Consider the following 20,707-nt stretch of genomic DNA (forward strand, 5'->3'; position numbering starts at 1 on the left):
TGACTGCTAGTACCTGTATCTAGGCCTGTGGTTCAATGTGAGCCCTGAGGTGTGAAGCTTCCTCTGGGTGTGAAGCTTTGGTCCCAGCAGACACAGAGCACAGACTGGCATTGCTCTTGTGTGACTTTTCACTGGACATAGAGCCTCTTCATTCTGGCTGCCAAGCAGTGGACTGGGCCTTCATTAATTTAGCAGATCTAAAACCACATTAGTCTTTCCTGTAGGGCAACCCCATTGGTCCAAACTTAAGCTGATTGCTCAGCAATAAAGACCAGCATTTTCCTATGGCTGCAGTTGCTGCCATTGGTCCTAAGGACCTTCTAGACTGGGATCTACCTGGAGACCATCCCCAAGCTGGCTCACTCAGTGAGAGGTCACTTGTCACTCACAGACTGCCTTTTATTTTAATGCTGTTTTTCAGACCTGCATCAGTACAAGAGTTGAGGCTGTGCAGACTGACAATTAAGAGGTCTAAGGCAAATGGGTAAGAAGACCTATACTTAGCTTGACGAAGAAAGGCAGAGTGAAGCGAAGAAGTAAAGAACTACCAGTGAGTGACAGATGAAGTGCACGATAGTTATTTGTTCTTAACCTTGCACTGTAAAGTATCTCCATAAATAAGAGGCTTTAAATGTTATACTTAGCAGATTTTAAAATTCTACTTTTTCAAAGAAGACAGATAAGCTAGGCACTAAAGTTAATTACAGAAATGTCACTAGCTTGTTTATTAAACATCTTCAAATATAGTTTTCAATGAGGCTAGAAGGCAGACTGCACTGTATATGAACTACACAGGCAGGGCATATCCCATGCCAGGGCATCAGGAATCAGAGAAGAGTAATTTGTGAAGTCATTTATTGAGACTTTAGTCATGTTCCTTTGGGGAAGGCTCATCCTTTCTTGACTCAAGTAGGAGAGCTGATGTCTTGATCTTAGGTGGCTCTCCCAGCAAGTCTTGGCCAAGCCTTGCTCCCACTTGAGCAAGGCAGGATGTGTGAACTTCAAATATACATGTGCCCTGTCATCTTAGTCCCTCTATTGACTGTCCAGAAGTGAGTTTAATGAAGACAGAATGTCTCCTGTAAACAAATCATTATCCCTGATCAAGGAAGTGTAAACAGAACCTGGCCTGGGAAGCAGGTTCTTTGTCTCTCTCTACCACACACATGTAAAACGCCCAGCTCTGGGGATTTGCCTGAGTCTGGAGTCAATAATGCAACTTCCTGATTTTAGGGGGAAGACCCAAAACCAGACGCACCGAGGTCTCCCAGAGTGCCTTCCACGTCAGATCTTACTGGAAAGATTGAATATAATCAGGAATAGGTGAGCCTTACTAAAAATAACTTAAATGCTCTTAAATGAAAATGCTGATATATAAAGGAATGAAAATATATCACAGAAGCATTTGCTACAAGAATACTTATGAATTACAGGACTTGGAATGGGATTCAATTTACTTAATCTTACTTAAATCAACACTTTACTTTCTCTATGGCCTTAGACAAATCATTAGAATCTTTTGATTCTTCATTTATATCAGACATGGTTTACATTTCTAATTACTGTATAAACCTTATTTAGTTTCTTTTTTTATGATGACAAAGCTGCTTAGACTATTATAAAGTGCCAGGTAAATGTAAGGGGCTATTTACATCGTCTAGAACATCAGCTCTTAACAGGTGGTTGCTCTCATCACATTATTTTAATTATCACAATCACCATCACTCTCACCGTTTAATTACCTCTGTGTAAAGTGAAGGACATAAGTATGTTCTAACTAATAAGGTAACAGTGGGTGACTCTTGTGGATTACAAACTACAAATCAAGCCATACTTGGTGCTTCACATGCAGACTAACATTTTAGTTACCCCAACAACTGGAAGAGAACATTGGAGTCATGATGTTATGGAGACTCAGAGAAGTAGACAGCCCTCGGGGTCGGTCTGGGAGAATCTCTGGTTCAAAGCCAGGTCTGTCGGACTCCACACACCTTTCTCTTTCCACCGCCCCGCACTGCTGCTTTGGAGAGACTGCCCGTGTATTTTAGAATTATTTTAGGTTGTTCCTCCCGCCCCCTCTAAATGCACATCATTCACACCCAACTCTCAAACTATCTGAAATACGGAATAAGCCTCCTGTCTGAGAGGCAGGAGCCTAGAAAAGTCCCTTAGAAAGTTCCAGATCTTTCTTCCCTTTTCATCACCCCCATTGTCGTTCAGACTGTTGCCATTCTCATAAGTGTTGGCTCCATCTTTGTTTCCTGAGCATGGTCCCTGTGTCAGCTGTTTGTGGGCATTTACATTACAAACCTGCCTTCACCTAGACCCATCCACCAGCTGCCTGAGGGGGTCCAGTGGCTCCGGGCTCCCCTGCAGTCCTAAATAGCCAGTGCCCCGGGAGGGGAAGAGCAGAGATGCCCTGTTCCACACTTCCTCTCCAAACTCAGGAGATGGCTGCATCTCAGTTCCCACTCAGCAAAGTTCTCTTTAGATATACTTGAATTCCTCTACTAAAGAGAAGCTCCCTACCAGCAAGGTAGCCTATTTGGTGATTTTAAAGTTCTGGTGGTTTGGAAGTTTGATACAGACATGTCTATAGAAAAATTAAGGGAACGCAAATTCGTACACATTCTCGGGAAGGTAATTTATTAATATATATCAAGAGCTTTAAAATTATTATTTCTTCTCAATCAGCTGAGTCTAATTAGTTCAGGTAATTCTATTCCAGGAAATTTATGCTACCAAAAGAATCCAAACTAGTAAGAAAACTGTTATATTTATAGATGTTAAAATTACATTTTTCTAATAGCTTACATATTAATGATGTAATTAATATTTGTAGATGTTAAAATTACATTTTGTAATATTTGTAGGTGTTATATTTGTTGATGTTAAAATTACATTTTTTCTAATAGCTTACATATTAATGACATAAGCATAATTAAGGATTTTAGTTATCTTAATTCTTGCTCAGACTACATAGTATGTAGCTCCCCAGAGGAGTCTTCCTAGTGTTTTCTCACTGTGACTCCACACTAGCATGTCCAAGACCAATTAAACGAAAAACTAAGAATAAGCCCAGGAATCGGTATATTTTTCAAGTTGCCTGAGTGATTCTCACTGTGTAGCCAAGGTTAAAAGCCATTTTTCTAGAAGTTCGCAGTCATCAAAACAGCTTACATCTAACGCCTATTTTTAGATCCCCCCAAATGGATCTAACACCTGTTTTTCAGAAAAGGAAGCAGGCAACAATGCATGTCACCTGCTTTCTACAGAGCTGTGCAACAGGGAATCACAGTTTGACACCGGTACCCCAGCGGCTGAGGGTTTCAGCTGTAGGATCTTCACATTACATCATATTCCCACCCAAGTCCCTTCATTAGGCCATACGGACATGAGTCCCCTGGCCCTGCTGGGAGGTCCAGGTCATTTGGAAGAGAGGCGGCTTGGTGGCACAGGCAGGCTGAGTCTCTTTATCTTGCAGTACGATCCTGAGAACGTCACTTCCAAACCCTGGGCCTTTGTTACTTTTGTAATGAGGAATAATGAAGAAGATAATAATTCCTGCCTCACCAGGTGCTGCAGTGTTAGAAGCAGACGGTGTGGATGGAGCCATCTGCGTTTAGTACTGAATAAAGTGCCCACATGCCCTGCCGGTCGGCTCTGTGGGGCAGGAGAGAGGGTGGGAAGCCGAAATGATGGAGTGAGGAGACCAGGGTATGGGTGGGCTTTACTGACATCAGCCCCTAATCCCCTCGACCAGCGCCTGCCCATTTCCTCCGTGGAGCCTGGCCACACCGCAGCCTCCCTCCTGTGGTTTCTGTGCCAACCGGCCAGGTTCCTGGGCCCTCACTGCCATCCGCATCTCTTTCAGGTACTGGCCTCTCTCTTCAATTCCATTCAGGGGGGTCAAAATTCCCACCTTTATTTTCTCTGGTGAGTTCTCGTGTACAGCTTGGAAAAAGCATCAAAAAATGAAGTCACCCAGCTTTTTTTCCTTCTTCAAACACAGCCCTGCTTGTCTCACACCACTAGGGACATAATTCAGTTTCTTTTGGTCTGTATGTCCCTCTAAGAGGCAGGTTAAAGCCAAAGTGGGATATTTGAGAGTATGTTTCTGAGAACCAGCATCTAGATCCTCCAGAGCTGGTGCATCTGTTCATTTGTTCGTTCATTCATTTGTAATAGAAAATGTTTTCTCCCTACTGTGCAGTTTCGGGTGAAGAGCAGCATCTTGGAGGGGCACCTGCCTGGAGTCAGAGGACAGACAACTGGGACAAAGGCAACATGCATCCGGGATCCCTCCATTTCTCAGAGCTCCCACCATGCGCACTTGGGTCCAAGCCCCCAACCCCTTCCCTGCATGACCGTGGTAGTCTCCTAACCCCTCTCTTCACATCCCTTCTTCTCTCCTGCCCCCAGGCCAGTCTCAGGGGAGAAGACAGTGTTCTTCTAAAATGTGATGCATACTATATTGCTCCTTTGCTGAAGACTCTACAATGACTCATGGTAGAAGAAGTCCACATTCTTACTACGTCAAATAAGGCCACGGGGTTGTCCCCTGCCCAGGGTATGGCTCTTAGCTCTCTGATCACTTGTCCTCACATTCCAGGCACTTGGCTCTTCTCACCCCCCAGCACGAGGATGGCACCCTCCTGAGGGGCATGGGGACAGGGGTGGGGATGTGTGCTACCTCTACCCGCCCTCCCTGTCACTCATTTCTCGCAATGCCATCCAGGGCACTCCTTTGTGCAGCGGTTTAAGAATGTTGAATTCCCTGCAGCTTCGCACAGGAGACAGCCGGGCAGTCTGGGGGTTGGACACGTTAAGAAACACTAGTCTGTTCATTAAGGATTTCCTAGTCTGCTTCTACCTGAAGCCAAACATCTGGATGGAATATGCAAAAGCCAGACCACATATTTGGGTGTTCTTCACATGTGAGTGTTTGCTAGCACAATGCAGACCATCTGGTGACTTGCCGCTTCACTCTTTATCCTTGGGTAAGGTTCAGTTACTTTAAATTCAACAAACACTTGTTTACACCAGCTTTTTGCTAGACCCCCCTGGTGGCATGGGATACAGAGGTGAATGATCCTCACCATGGAGGCACTGACAGGCTGGAGGAGTGGGTAACAGGGTCACAGTTAATTCAGCCCAAGGCAAAAGAGCCATGTGAAGGATCCAGATGCGAATTCAGTCACTTCATGGAGGCGTTCCTGACAGCCAGTCACAGACAATCGGTGAACTGGGGCTTTGGAAGTCTTAGTCCATCAAGGTTGTAAGATGGAGCCCAGAGCTCAATTGTTTCACCTGCAGAATGGGAAGAAGATTGTGGGATTGTCCAAGGTCAGGGTGGATGGTGAGGGAAATAATTTCAAGTCCATGGTGCAGGGGCACTGCTATCCTTCTCAGCAAATGGGGCTGGATGCATGTAATTTAAAAAATCCTCTTTGTGTTTGAAAATATGGCCTAACATGAGTGCCAATCAAATACAGGTATTTGTCCTCTTTTGATAGTAAGTCCTTCTACTGCTCTATTTATTGGGCGGGCACTTGCTTACCACTTAAGACACAGCATGATTGCCCCCACCCCCCTGGCAAGCCTCCTCTGATTGTGAGTTTATTAGCCACTTTCATGAGGCTGCAGCTGCCTCTCACCTGGCTCAGCTCTGCCATGGTTTCCATCCCACCGTGTTCTCATGGTCTGCCCAGGATCTGACACATGCAGATTGAATGTGCAGCATCCTTCATACTCCAGCATAGTGCCTTCTGCAGACACTCTAAGGAGCAAGCCCTGAGCAGACCATGGGGAAGGGACATAAGGACCCAGAATGGGTAGGATGGGGCATGGCCAGGGGTGGAGGACAACAGTGGCATTGTCTGAGGGCAAATAGTGCCAAGCCCTTTGGCCTCCTTTTTCTTTATTTCTCATTTACTTTCACCCTGCCTTTCTTTTTACTTTTCTTTCTACCTACCCATTTTACTCCTGTGTGTTAGGAAGGCCTGGGCTACTATGGCTGAGGGGGCTGAGGAAGAAGAGGGGGCAGCCCAATTGAGCTTCCTATGGGCTCAGCATAAACTGCAACAATGCTAAATGTCACTCCATTGGGCAGATTTTCTTGTCTCCACTTTGCAGATGAGAAACATAAGGCTGGAGGGATCAGAGGCTGTTTGCAAAGTCACATGCCCAGTGAGAGATCATCGGGCCATTCTTTGAGTGCCAGTTGCATCCTCGCTCCTGTGCCAGCTCTGGAGTACAAGGCTAAATACAACACCTGCTGTTAAGGCCTACAGACCAGCAGCAGCAGAGCCCTGTGACTCACAGTTGGGGGAGGGACATTGCAGGTAAAAGCGAATGGAAGTTACAGGTGAAGCAAGAATGGGAAAATATTAGTCATTGTTGAAGCTGAGTGATGGGTGCCTGGGTACTCATTATACTACTTCCTACACCTAGTTAATGTTTGAAAAACCCCATGTCAGTGGCTCATACTTGTGTGCTCTCAGTATCAGAAACTCCCAAGTTCAAAATGGAACATCTCTCCTCAGAAATGAATACTTCTAGAAACTGAGCCCCCCACTATAGATTTGATTTCATAAGCCGTGCTCTGTCGCTGTGGTTTATATAGGGTCCTACCAGTAAATGTGATCCTGGGAAAGGAGACCAAATGTCATGAGCAACCTACCCCTGTGGTCAAAGACAGGAGAGCCATGTGGACTGAGAAGGCTCTTATCCAACCAGGACATTGTGGCACTCTATCCTCTGTTTCCAAGTCTTCATGATATATGCATTATCTATGACGATTGTTTTAGAAGACACAGGAAAAAATAGAACAGTCCCAGACACACAGATCATTGTTCTTTGGTCTTGCAGGAAGTCATTCTCCCCAATATCAGAGTACCCATTTCTGAGAAGGCAATAGCATCATTGATTTCCTACAAGGTTGTTTTGCACAGGAAAGAGTTTCATTAAAAACCAAAACACTAATTCTACCTCCTAGCTGCTCTGAACAAGCTTTTTTTTTCCTGGTCCTTTGAACCCTTTGGCCATGATGTAGCATGGGTCCATCTCTTCCCTGGGTACAACAAGAGACAGTCCTTGGCCAATTTCACGTCTATTTCCACCCAGAATGTGGCCATGTATCTGTCTCAGAAAGCCGCCCCTCTGGTTCTGTCTGGATTTGGAAACTGGTTTCAGCTGCTGAGATGGTGCTTCTCCTGCCTGCAGAATCTGGTTGCTGAGTGTGGTCAAGCCCAGCTCTGTCAGTGGGTCAGGACTGTTAGGCCACAGAAGGTGGTGTGATTGTACTAACCTGTCATTCTAGTGCTTTTCCCTGAGCACATTCTACACTCTGAGGCTTGTGCCAGAAGCCTATGGAAATAGAGAACTATGATGGTGTCCGTCCATGTGGGAGCCAGGAGACAGAAGTACCTTAACTCAAGCTGAATACGTTCAAAAACCACTCACTCGTATTGCTCACAAACTCACTCTTATTTCTGTGAATGGTCCACAACCTCCACCGCCCTGTGTCTCTAGTCACTTGCACAGAGACATGGGATTCATCGTGGATTGTTGTCCCCTACAGCCCACCTCCAACCTTCTAAGCCCACATCACAACCAGCCACCAAGCTGGCTGGATTATCCTGCTCCTGCTTTACCATCTCCTGGGCTCTACCCTCATCTGGCCACCTCTCCTGCTCTCCTTCCCTGAGTTTCTGATGCTACCCTTTCTCAGATGAGAACTCATGGTGCTTTACTTTTTAAAACTTGACAATAACTTTCTATGTCCTTCCGAGTCAAGCTTGCCCAGTCATCTGAAAATCAGTTGTTGTCCATAACACAGACTCAGGGGACACTTCCCTTACTTCCTACTCTTCTCCTTTGGGAGTCAGACCAGGCTCTTTACTCCTTCCAGGGTCCAATCCACATTGCCCTGATGTGTCCTCTTTCCTCCTGACTTTCGTTCTGTCTGGAACGTATCTCCCTTTGCCCACATGCTGCCTGTTTCATACTTAGCTCAAATGCCAACTCCTACGTAAAGCCTTCTCTGATTTTCCAGTAAAAAGGCATCTTTCTTTTCTCCAAATCCCTTGAAGTTTTTCTTTTGTAGGAACACTGTGGCTACAGTGGAGATCTGGGGCAAAATGGGTTTGGGCTTGAAATCTGATGAAGCCACTGAATAGCCGGGGTGCTCTTAGAGAGTAGGTTTCTGTGAGCCTTAGTTTTTGCATCCATGAAATGGGGCATTATCATACTTCATGTATCTGTTGTGAGGGTGAGAGAGAATATACCCCAAGCCCTTAGCACGATGCCAATGGTAGGTGAGCACTAAGGGAGAGTCACTGCTATCATTGATGGCTATTATTCCGCACCATCTATAAGATATGGGGGTGTTGTCCAAGCCTTGCCCCAGAGACCAAAGTCCTTTCCACAGAGTGGCTGCCCTGGGGCCTGGCCCTCGAGGGCGATGGGGAATGACTGAATTTAATACAGGGCCGGAGGTGGGCCCTGCTCTGGGACGGCTGTGGGCACAGAGCAGCCACAGAGAGCAGCAGGCCAAGGGCCCACACTATCAAAGGCCTGAGGCCCCACAACAACTAACTTCTTGCATCAAAACAAAGGCAAGGGTTCCCTTGAAAATCCCACTTCTCCCCAGATTTCCCTCTTGGCTGCTTCTGTGGCCACACATGTTTCCGATGAATCCACATTCAAATGAATTTCGGCTGACAAATAACTCGATACAGCTCTTTGGTGGGAGAGAATTCCTTCAGGATGAGGTCATGGTTTGGCTACAGTAAAATTAAAAATAACCCAGAACCCCCCCACCGCCCAGCCTGGCATCCACCCAGGACAGTGCATTTGGGAACCATTATTGGGTTTATCGGGGTAACGTATCGCAGAAAACCTGCTTCTGTTTATAGACCGTTTTATTATTCTGTTTTGACATTTCCCTTTTTTCTTCAACCTTTTTTTCCCCCTTAAGCAAATATCTATTAGACTGAGTTGAAATGTGATCCAACCAAATATACTCTTTTTCAACTTCAGGCTAAAGCAGGTCTGACTGAAAGCAGAAATGCTTAAGTGAGAAGTTATGATTTACTTTCTTTCTAAAGGGAAATGGTGTCAGAAGGAGAATTTTATGTGAGAAGGGCCCCCTGGGAGCACAGACAGGGGCTGGCGGCTTACCCAGACCTGCGTGGGAAAGAGTGGTACCTCGAAGGCTGGGCACAACCTTGCCCAGCACTACACCCCTAGAGCCCCACCGCCTGCCAGATAAACCCTGAATCAACAGCACCAGAGTCAGTTCCAAAATGGCCAAGTCCACAGATTAGATTGTAAGCATGTGGATGGTTGAATCAGGAAAAGAACTTAGAGATTGTACATTCCACTCCATTCCCATTATTTCACTATTAACCAAGGCCCAGAAGGATGCAGTGACTTGCCCAAGGTAACTACACTGAAATATGGTACTAGAGGGAGTAGGCCTTAGACTGGAGTTCAGAAGGCATGAGTAGGAGAACAACTCTGCCATGTGATCTTAGGCAAGAGACTTGACTTTGTTGTATCTTGTGTCCATCATCTATACAATGGGATAATCATCTGTGTCTTGCCTACACACAGTGACGAAAGGGCCCAGTGAAGAGCAGATGTTTACTCAGTGCTCTGTATGTGCTATGCACTGTTCTACATGCAACCCATCTGCTGCTCACAGCAGCCCCACCAGTTAGATACCAAAACAACCCAATCCTGAGGATGGAGAAGCTGAGTGAGGCTCAGGGACCTCTGTAACATGACCAAATTTACATAGATGGAGGAGGGTAGAGGCCTGTGTCCGAGGCCAGCGTCCGTGCTCCCAACTATGACACGATTGGGTCTTTGTGACCAATTAAATCAGAACCCAGACGTGAAGGGAAAATGTGAAATCTGGGCTTGAGCTGGAAGAGAGACCCAGGTCTCCTGCTTTTGCTCTCCTGTTCTTTTCCAGGACCCCGGACTGCCCCAACTCCTAGACGGGGGAGGCGGTCAGGCTGCCTTCCTGCCCTTTCTGTCCACCCTGGAGCAACAGGCTGAATTATGAAACAGAAGGATGGTTTGAATTCTCTTTAGTTGCATCAAAGTAAAGCCCTGAAAGGAATGCATGCGAGCGAGGGTGGGGATTTGTGAGGCAGGCCTTCCCTGAGGGTTGACACATACGACAGAGTTTCCAGGGCAGGGTTAGGAGGCTGTGAGGTCCCCAGGTCACTGAGCTCTGCCCCTGCGTTTGCTCCCCTCCCCCACCTCCTTCCCTTCCCCTTGGAGGGGTCACAGCCAGGGCTCCCTCTGCAGTCCCTTCACAAGCTCCCGGGTGATCTGAGGACCTGGTTCCAGCTTCCTCTTTAATCTCCACGTTTGCCTCCCATTTGTGCCCATGCCCCAGCTCCACTGGCGTGAGTGTGACTGCATATATGTGAGTGTGTGTCAGTGCCTGTGTGTGCATACATGTGTATGCGATTGTGTGAATGTGTGTTTATGTGTGTGAGTGTACATTGTGTGTGTATCTGTGAATGTGAGTGTGTGTGTGAGTGTGGCCCGGGTTCAGAATGCTCTGTCCTCCACTCTTTGCCCAGCTCATCCTTCAGGTCCCAGTCCAAATGCCCTTCCTCAGACACAACCTCCCTCGGTCCTCATTACTCTCCCCGACAGACATCTCCTTACCTCTCCCCAGGAACATTTCTTTTCCTTTGGCCCTTCTTACACTTTGTACTCACATGTGTATTTATTCTTCATCTCTCTTTATCTAGACCAGAGATCACCAAACTTCCTATTAAGGTTATAAACTGTTTACTACAACCTACACAGCCTGAGTTTAAATGATATTTACATCGTAAATGGCTATATAAGCACCTTTGCAATGTCCTTGATTTTGTTTCTTCATCCTGAAAAATATAAAATATTATTTTTGAATGTCTCTTCTAAGATAAGGTTCACCAACCCTGTTCTACATCATCAACTCCAGGAGAGCAAAGTGTTTCTTTCCCTGCTCTGCAAACCAGGACCGGACTCAGCACCTGTCATACGCATGCCTTCAACAAGCATCTGTCTGCTGCCAGTGTCAACGGACTCTCCCTTTCTTCTAGTCCTGCCAGGGGAAGGTGGCAAGGTCAGTAGGAAGAATTCAGGTTGCCCCCAGAAATCTCACTTGAACTCCAACTCTGCTTTTTACTAGCTGTGAGACTCCAGGTTAAAGTCAACATCTGTGAACCTCAAATGCCTTATCCTTTAAGTGAATAATTGAAAGGATGAAATAAGGTGATTTAACAACATGTAAAGATGATGTAAAATGCTAACTGTTATCAAAATACACTGATGAATTGTGCCAAATATCAGTTTATGGTCTCTCAGCTCCCAATCCACCTTTCACTGCCTGCTCCGGGGCCCTGCCATCACTGGCAGGAGATGGATGCTGGTTGAAGGCACACACATGCCAGGTGCTGAGTCGGGTCCCAGGTTTGCGGACCAGGGAAGGAAACACTCTCTCTGCTCTCATGGAGCTGATGATCTAGAACAGGGTAGGCGAACCTTATCTTAAAAGAGAAATATAAAAATAACATTTTATATTTGGGGGGATGAAGAAACAAAATCAAGGACATTACAAAGGTGCTCTGTGATAATTTAGGACCTTGTAAATAATTTTGCCAGCTCATGCAGTGTTTAGCTCTCTCTGTAGAGGGTGCTGGAGGGGACGGTTCAGAGGAAAGAGCTTCTCTTCTTGGTTCTGTTGCGCTGTTTTGTGCTCTCATCACTCTGCTACCAATGGCACACTGGGGGACACCCACTGGTGTTCATCCCCATCAAGTTTGGGTGGCATCCCTGTGGACAATGTTCCCTTGATTTTCAGTGGCACTTCTGTGGGCAAATTCCCACTGAGTCTCACAAGCATTTCAGGGGCCAGCTTCCCAGCCTTGCCTGCTCCGTGGTAGGTTTCCAGCTTGTCAGTCATGGCTTCAGGTCCCTGCACAGTGGTCTCCCTGTACCCAGAAGAATACTTCCTGTTTGCTGTTTTTAGCTGCAGTTCCCTGCCCACCAACCTCAGCCTGGTGTCTGTGGACCAGCTCCGACCTGGGGCAAGAGAGTTTTCCTGCCATTCAACAGAGCACAGATCACGCCTTCTCAATGAGGTGGATTCCACCCTTGGAGAGGGCCCTCTGCCTTTCCCATTTATTTTTTCCTTAGTTGCTTTCCATTACCCTTAGAGATTTCTTTAGAGTACTCTTTACTCTTTATAGATTAACTATGACTGTTAGAGTTAATAATTCCTTACATTAAATCTTCTCTTTTCAAATAACTGTATTTGTCTATCTACTGATTTGCCCCTGACTGATACAGAGTTGTTACTGAAAGTTGCTTCAAGAGATGGACACACAAAGATGGATTTAGGGATTGGTTTGGTTGTGTCTTTGAACTTGAATGTAGAGTTTTAGATTTTTTTTCCCAATGAAACATAAGGTCCTGGTAACCCACAGCATGCAATGGGATTATGGCTGGCCAAGCTACCACCTGGGACTAAATGTGATGAGGTGCCAACCAAGGACATGCCCCAGAAGCCCAAGTGGCTACTGCACATGACCCTTACGAAGGCAATGATGACGTTAGGGACTGTGGTCTGGAAAGATTCTTCTGAGGGTCCTTGAGAAACTATAGAAAGAAAATGGCAAACTCTAGTCTTTTATGAGCCCAAGACACAGGCAGGAAAGCACAGAGAACTCCCAAGGTAGCTCTAAAATATGCTCTTATTTCCTATAGCTGCAGGGCTAATGTTGCAAAAATCAACAAGATAATTCATTGTGCAAGTTGCTGAATTACAGTAACAGTTGAATTCAGAGTCTTGCCAAGTTTTTCCTTTAAAAGTTAGGACACTCATTGGGAAAGATTAGGGGACTGAAACTTGGAATGAGAACATCTGGTTGGACCCAGATGAAACTGACCATTGCGAGCTTGCAAGTCTCTTTGCAGTCCCCTGCCACTGGACTGATCTTGTTCTTCCTCTATGCTGAAGTTAGACTCACCTTCTTATACCCGAAAACCTTATTATAACTTTATTTGTGGTGGTAGGTGCCTTACTAGATCAGCAATTTTCATCTCATGGCACACATAAATGAATTACTAAAAGTCTGCAACACACCAAAAATGTATTTTTTGCTGATCTGATAAAAAAATAAGCATAATTTTGATTAATTCACACTGGACAGCTATTGTGTTGGCTGTTGTCATTTTTTTTAAATTTGACATTCTAAGGGAAAAGAGGTCAGTGCCCCTTACTAAACAGTCAGGGATTGCATGTTTTAAAAGTTCTTCTGGCACGCTGGCTAAAAATAGCTGTAGTAGATGAACAAACCCTTCAAAATCCACCACACTGTTTCCAGTAAACCCAGAGCAAGTCACATCACTTCATGCTCTGGAAATATATGTACACACTAAGGGCAGGTAGAAATTATGTACAACAGGAATGATGGGAATTGTGCCAATATATGACTACATTGGCAGAAACGTGGGGAACATGAGTGTTCGTGGAACGTGGGGGACTTGGGTGTTAGAGTAAGTAAGAATTTAGCAATAGACTGGGCCAAATCCATTCATATTGCTAGATATCCCAGGTAAGGTGCTAGCTCACACATCTAGAGGTGCTCTGATAGCTTATGTTGGAACTATAAGCCTATAGGAGGGCGGTGGGTTGTACAGTGAAGACATACATCGAATTTCAGGCCTCTTCCCCACCCTCCTAAAGACCATAGCTGTGCTGGAGAGAAACACAGAAATCCACATGAAAGGTGAGTTTGGAAGGCAGCCCCCATGGAACAGCAGAAAAGTAAGCAGCCAGGGCTGTGGTACTCAGGTGAGAGAAACTCTGATGGGCTGGGGGAGCCTGAAACTGCTCCTTGGAAGGGATTGGAAAGGTTTTCATTAGAGCTGGGGGGACACCTGGGCTTAGGAGGCCAAGGCACTGGAGTGGGGGGAGTTGAAAAGGCAAGGCATGCTTCAGAACAAGAGTGAAAACATAGCTACAGATCAGAGGTCCTGAGGTCAATGGAGCTTGACAAACGTCCCACAGATGCTCTGGATAAGTCAAGGTCCCAACAGGGCACAGAGAGCCAATATGTAGAGTAGACCCTGTGACCTCAGCATCTTCAGCCTGTGCCCAGGGCTATGGCACTTCTTTTCCAGATCCTTCCTGCCACTGGAGTGTGCAGACATCAGCAGAATGACCTTCTCCTAGGAATGTCATAGAGGGGCATTTCTGAATGTCACAGAACCCAGGAAACACAGCCAGACTGTCACCATGTGAATTTATGCTGATTAAGCTATGAGATATATGTGTGTGCTGGTGACTAGGGGTTGCCTTTCTCCACCTATCACAGCAGGGAAAGGAGGACTCCCTTTGTTCATGGGTCCATCTGTGGATTTCATGGATATTATAACTCTGATATATCAGCACTTCAAGCTCTTTTCTTAGGTAAAGCACAGTCTTATAAGAAGAAATAAGAGACAGAAATCTCAGTGGCTGCACTAGGCTAAATTGGATAATAGTAAAAGAAAGATAAAATATGCCTTATTATTTGCAAATTTTAACTAAATCTATTAGAAACACTTAATTATAGCTATAAAAGTTGTCATCAAAGTGACCTAGCTTAATGTGAACATTGAAAGAGTAGACAATGAAATCTTCATTAGTTAATTAAAATTTCTTAATTTAATGAAGTGTCATTTTGATGATTAAGTGAAATAAATCACATGCACTGTAGTTTACAAATGAAACCCTGAAAATAAACACGGTTCAAAAGAATAACATTATGCTTTGTTTTGTTCATTCATTTGCTGCCCTCAATATAGTTTACTACAGTAAGTTGAATATCGGAGCTGGCAGGATCCAGGACAATGGTTGGAACTCAGTGACCATTTCTGCATGCACACACTATCCTCTACCTGGGTACCCAACTATCACACACCCAGAGGAAGAAGCACTTGGTGCCAAAAGCACTTGCATTTTACTGAGGATAAAAGGCCTCATTTCAAAGGAGATTGTTGTAATGGGGACATTGTAGACGTTATCTGACATCTGTGAATGAATTGCTCAGTGGAGATGCCAGAGACTGCACTAGGTTGAGGCTGGGATGAAAGAATGAGGCTGATGGGATGCCTGCCCCTCCCACTACTGCATGGAAGCCATCCTTCATAGATGGCAAAGTGAGTTTAGAAGCTTCATTAACCGATAAAAGTCCCAGAACAGGGCTTCCTGCAAGTCAATGCAGTAACACTGGCTCTTGTAGGAAAATGGGCTGACCCCAGGAACCCAACAGGAGGCATTATTTTGACCTTGGGATGTGTGCTGCATTAACTAGCTAGCATGTCCAGATCCACCTGGCGAAGGAGTCTGTTCCTCTTCCCACACACACCTGTGCTTTGAGTGGTAGTTGTACGTACGCACCACTTGAGCTGAAATCTATCCTGGATATCATTGTGCAATGATTAGAGATTGAAGTCACAATTCCCAGTCCTCCATTAGTATCTCCTCACTACCTTATGGAGCTGTGTCAGATTAATCTATAGGTAGTGGAGTTCCCAAGCCCTGAGATCCAACTCTTAGTTTCTTAGGGCTGTTGCAGCTGCCCCCAACTGTCACGTTGAGAAGAATCCCAGGAGATGTGTGATGGGAACCATGCAGGTGGAGAGAGAAACAATCCCTCACTTCCCTTTGACACCACGGTGATCTGCCACTGAGCCTGGCTGACTGATGGGCACTTCAATCTTTAAACCTTCATATGTATGAGTTGTGCAGATACCTGTGTTCAAAATATTGCCCATGTTTCCAGTCCCAGTTTGTGAATCATGGCAGTAGGAACTATATCCTCACATCATCTACCTTCTCACTCTTTAGGCAGTTGGACCTCAGAGCTGCTAGGAAGCTTCCATAAGTTCTGGACCAGTAGTTTCTAATGTATGAACTTCAATAATTTTGTTCTTTAGTGTTGCATGCAGATCAGGCAGTGAGCAGCTAGGTATGCAGACCCATCATCTCCATGCCTCCACCTGCTTGTGCGTGTTTCACCTGCTGGGATTCCAGGCAAGCTTTGGTTTGACCAAAGGGATTTTTAGGCTAACGTGTAGAAAACTGAAGGTCCAAACCAGTGTTTCTTAAAAGAAATCTTGTAGGTGCATATAAAAAATGAAGATTTCCTAGCTCCCTGCAAAGAAATTCTGGTTCAGTAGGTCTTGAGTAGGGTCCAGAAAACTGTGTTGTAGAAAGCTGTGCAGGGGGTGTTGACACAGACATTTCAGAGGCCAGGAAACTTGCCGTTCCTTCAATAGAGCATTTTGCCATGACAAGAGTGTTCCCTATCTGTGTTGTCCACTACAGTGGCCACTATATGAGGCTACTGGGGTTTTGAAATGTGACTGGTAAGACTTAGAAACTGCACTCCAAATTTTGCTTATTTTCGCCAAATTTAAATTTAAGTAGTCACATCTGATTAATGGCTGCTATCTGGAAAGTGCAATAGCAATGCTTCCCTTGTGACAGTCTTCCCTGTAGCACCTTAACAGGCAAACATACGTCCTTTGTTCAAAGACTTGTTTGCCTATGCTGGAATAGTCCCAGGTTAAGTAGCATTAATTAGTATATCTGGGACTATACAAATTAGGGTCCCTTTTCTCAAAAAGGTCAGAAATGAGTAAGAAATATTTCAAAAATGAACAAGCCCAGTCATATCAAAGGATGTAAAGAGATTCTGATCTTGGCACTTATTTTAATCCATTCTGCATCCTTCAGCTCCTAATGCCCATGATGCCTTTCTATTAAGTAGGTTTCTGCTTTGGTAATAGTTAGAGCAACTGTGGAATTACAGCAAGCTCTTCCTGAGGGGGAAAACCACAGTGACTGAAGCATAAGCTCTGGAATGAAAGAGCGTGGCTCCTAATCCACGGTCTGGCCTTTATTAGCATTGTGCCCTTGGCGAACCTATCCAACCTCAGTTTCCTCATTAATAAAATGGGGATAATACTTTTACCTACCTATAGCCATTGCTGTGCAGAGAAATTGGGATAATGTCAGCTAAGTGCCTAACATCATGCCTAAATGAAGTGAGTGCCCATAGTCAAGGTTTTCAAGTTTCTATAGACCAGTGATTGAAAATGAGCTGAGGTTCAAAGGCCTGGCTTAGAATCCTAGACCTGCCACTCACAGCTCTGAAAACTTAGAGCATTTACTTAACATCTTTGTGCCTCAGTTTTTCCCTCTGCAAAAATGGGGTTCTTTTAAATGGTTGGATATCACATACAAAGGTTAATATGTATAGTTCACTTAGTCTAGCTCTTGGTAAGTGCTAATATAAGCATTTATACTTATTGGTACACTTACTACTTAATTGCTGGTTTCCTCTCTAAACTCTACTTTTCTAAGTCACCCTTTCTCCCAGTGGTCAGAATAACCTCTGGGAGGCATACAAGGGGGACAAAAAAATCTTGAATTTATTTATTAAAAATTTGTATTTATTCTTACATGGTTAAACTTTAGTCACCTTCAAAGCACTCTCTAGTTGATGCAATACATCTACTGAGACTTCCCCCCCACTGCTCAACGATTTTGAATTTGTGGACTTTGATGCCTTTTAGTGCCCCTGCTGTTTTTTGTTTCACCTCTTCCATATTGGCAAAATGTTTCCCTTTGAGAACTTTATTTATCCTGGGAAACAACAAAAAAGTTGTTTGGGGCAAGCTTAGGTGATTAAAAAAGGTGGGGACACAGGGTTCAGGCCATTTTTGTTCAAAAACTGATGAACATTCAGCACAGTGTGGGTAGGTGTGCTTGTAAATCACTTACTGTGAAATGAACAAATGCATTGAAGAGTCTTCAAAGAAATTCACTGAAGCGGAACACAGCCTCTCACAACAACGCCAGTTGGTACACTGATACAGATGGGTTCCTAGAACACTCACCTTGTGGGAAAGTCTGTGCAAAAAAGGGGTCTGCCCTCCAGAAGATAATTTCAGTTTTTTGGGTCCCCCCCATATATATGGCCACGTTCTTTCTCAGTTTAAAGAGTTCCCATAATTTGCTACCACCATCATATCTTTTCACTTTCTCTCTTTGCAGTTCCATCTGCTATTTTCTCTCTCCCCACTCTCCCTAACCTCCCCTGCGCTGCAGCCATCTAACTCCCAGATGGTGTCATGCCTTCTTGCCTTTGCGCATGCTTCTGCTTCTAACTGAGTCACCTTTTCGACCTTGCTCCTACGGATGCACCCCTCCAGTCTTCAAAGCTCAGCTGCTGTCACCTGGATGACCTCCTTGCTGTACTCAACCCAACCAAACTAGATTAGGTTTCCCATGTCCTTTATCACGTGACACTGTGTTTATCTCCATCATAAAAATTGTCAAGTTGAATCAAATGTTATGCCCCCCACTACAATGTGAACTCTCTGACTTTCATACCTATATTCTTGATCATTAGTACATGGCCTTACTTATATACAATATAAATGACTCAGTAACTGAGAAATAAAAAAAAGCAGTGACTGAGTTTCAGAGAAGACACGCAAGATGTTTTCACTGAGAACTTCCTTCTTCTATCCCTGAGTCAATGGTCCTCATTTGTCGCCACAGGAATGCAGAGTTGTTAATTTGACAATCCTTTGGGGAAAATGTGCAAGAGAAGCTATATGCCACAGGTACAACCTCATTATCATGAGGTGACAAAATGAGTTAATAATAGGTAGTTTAAGTCAACATGCCGAATATTTCTGCTTCTCAAACAACCCAACTCTAAAGCTAGAATGGGACATTTATTAAAAACACTAGCAAAGACTGTCAAAGTGAGACCTTTCATATCCATAATTCCTACCATCTGTAACATCTTATGTTACATAAGATCCCCAATTACCAGTAGCGGTGTTAATCCATCATCTGTCCTAAATATTTTTAGATGTTCTCTATGTACTTTCTTTAGCTCCCCTTTTGTTTCTGTGAATGTATGTTCTTTACTTGCCACAATTAATTTTATGCTGACTTTATCATATCAGGGATCTATCCAAAATCCTTTGGGAATAATTTTTCAGAAGTAGTATAGGATACAATAACAAGGTATATTGAAACCAAAGAAAAAATTACAAATCTCTTAATTAAGGAGAGGCAATCAAGTTTTCATCTCCCATCATATAATATTACATACTTTCTTACACAATTATTATTTCTACCTAGATAAGAAGTAACTATAAGTCTGTTATTATTTGTAATAATAGAAAACAATATGTGTTCAGGAAATCACTAATGCTAATTTTTTCAGAATGAATCTATTCTATCAATTCTTAATCAGTACTATGGTACTGATTTATTCAAAGGCTTATTTACTCTCTAAGTTCCAGTTGGAATACAGAAACTGTGAGCCAAGAAAACATGAGCAATTATTTGCCATTTGTTAGATAAGAAGGTATAGAACTGTATCTCCCTTTCTTTTCAAATCGTAATACTATCATTTATCTCTATACAGAACTGTATGCCTTAAGAGGTATTGAGCTCTCCATGATACAAATTTAGAAGCAAAGACTAAATATCATATACCAAAGAGCCTTAACAAATAAAATCTTACTGGTGGCCCATTTTATAAATGAAGACAGTTTTATGTGTAACACATATGGTGGGTCCCCACGCAGATCTCCTTGGCCTGCCCAGAATGATACTGGCAGCAGTTGCCCAGGATGGGCAGTTACCATGGCAATGTCAGTGTTCAACCTAGGGACCAGCTCTGTCCACTTTTCTGTCCCTGGCATGCATGTTTGTACTCACACACACAAACAGATAGATCACGTATTTGTCTAATCAAGGTACAAAAAAAAATACGTTCAAAAGGAATTCCTTCCAAAGAAATGGATACACCCATACATTTAAAAATATTGAGAATTAAAATACAATAATATATAAAAGTTTTGCTAAAATTTATAAGTGTGGATAAGATGTATGAAAATGCAAGGTACTAAAATAAAAATGTATAGAGTACATAAACAAGTCTCACAAATATTGAAGAAATTGAGCATACTGACAGCATATTTTTGAATGGCTTTCAAAAATGTGGATTGAAATGGTTTCTTAAACAATTGTTTTAGATCTTTAAACAACATATAATTCATCAGTTTAAAAACAATTAAATCCATTCTCACCACTTCCACTTAACATTGTGCTAGAGGTTTTAGTTAGTGTTATAGGGCAAGAAAAAAAAAATAAAAGGAATTCTGATTGATAAAAAAAAATTATTCAATAAGGAAATGAAATGGAAATAGCCAAGGCTAGTTTGATAAAGAACAAACAAATTTTTAATGGAACAGCAGTAAAAAATCTCGGAGCACATATTTCAGAAAACTTCCTAGGATCAATCGTTTGGCACTGCCATTGTCAATACATGTCATAAATATGCTCATTGGCTGCACAGAGAATGCATTAGAAGAGAGACAGAGTAAAGTCTGGGAGATTTAAGGGGCAGATGATGAGGCTTGGAGTGTAGAAAGCCAAAGGAACCAGGGAAAATTTGATAGTTTTTGAGAACTCTTTAGAAAGAGTATTTGTTAGGTCTCAATAATCAGCTAGAAGAGTAGGGGGTAAAGAGAAAAAACAGTCATACCTATGAATTTGGCTTGAATCTGAAGACACTGTGGCAATGACAACTCAAGACGATACCCGGGGGGC

The sequence above is a fragment of the Artibeus jamaicensis genome, unplaced genomic scaffold (assembly GCF_021234435.1).
Source record: "Artibeus jamaicensis isolate MK-2021 breed Jamaican fruit bat unplaced genomic scaffold, CSHL_Jam_final contig_465, whole genome shotgun sequence".
In the NCBI taxonomy this organism is placed as follows: Eukaryota; Metazoa; Chordata; class Mammalia; order Chiroptera; family Phyllostomidae; genus Artibeus; species Artibeus jamaicensis.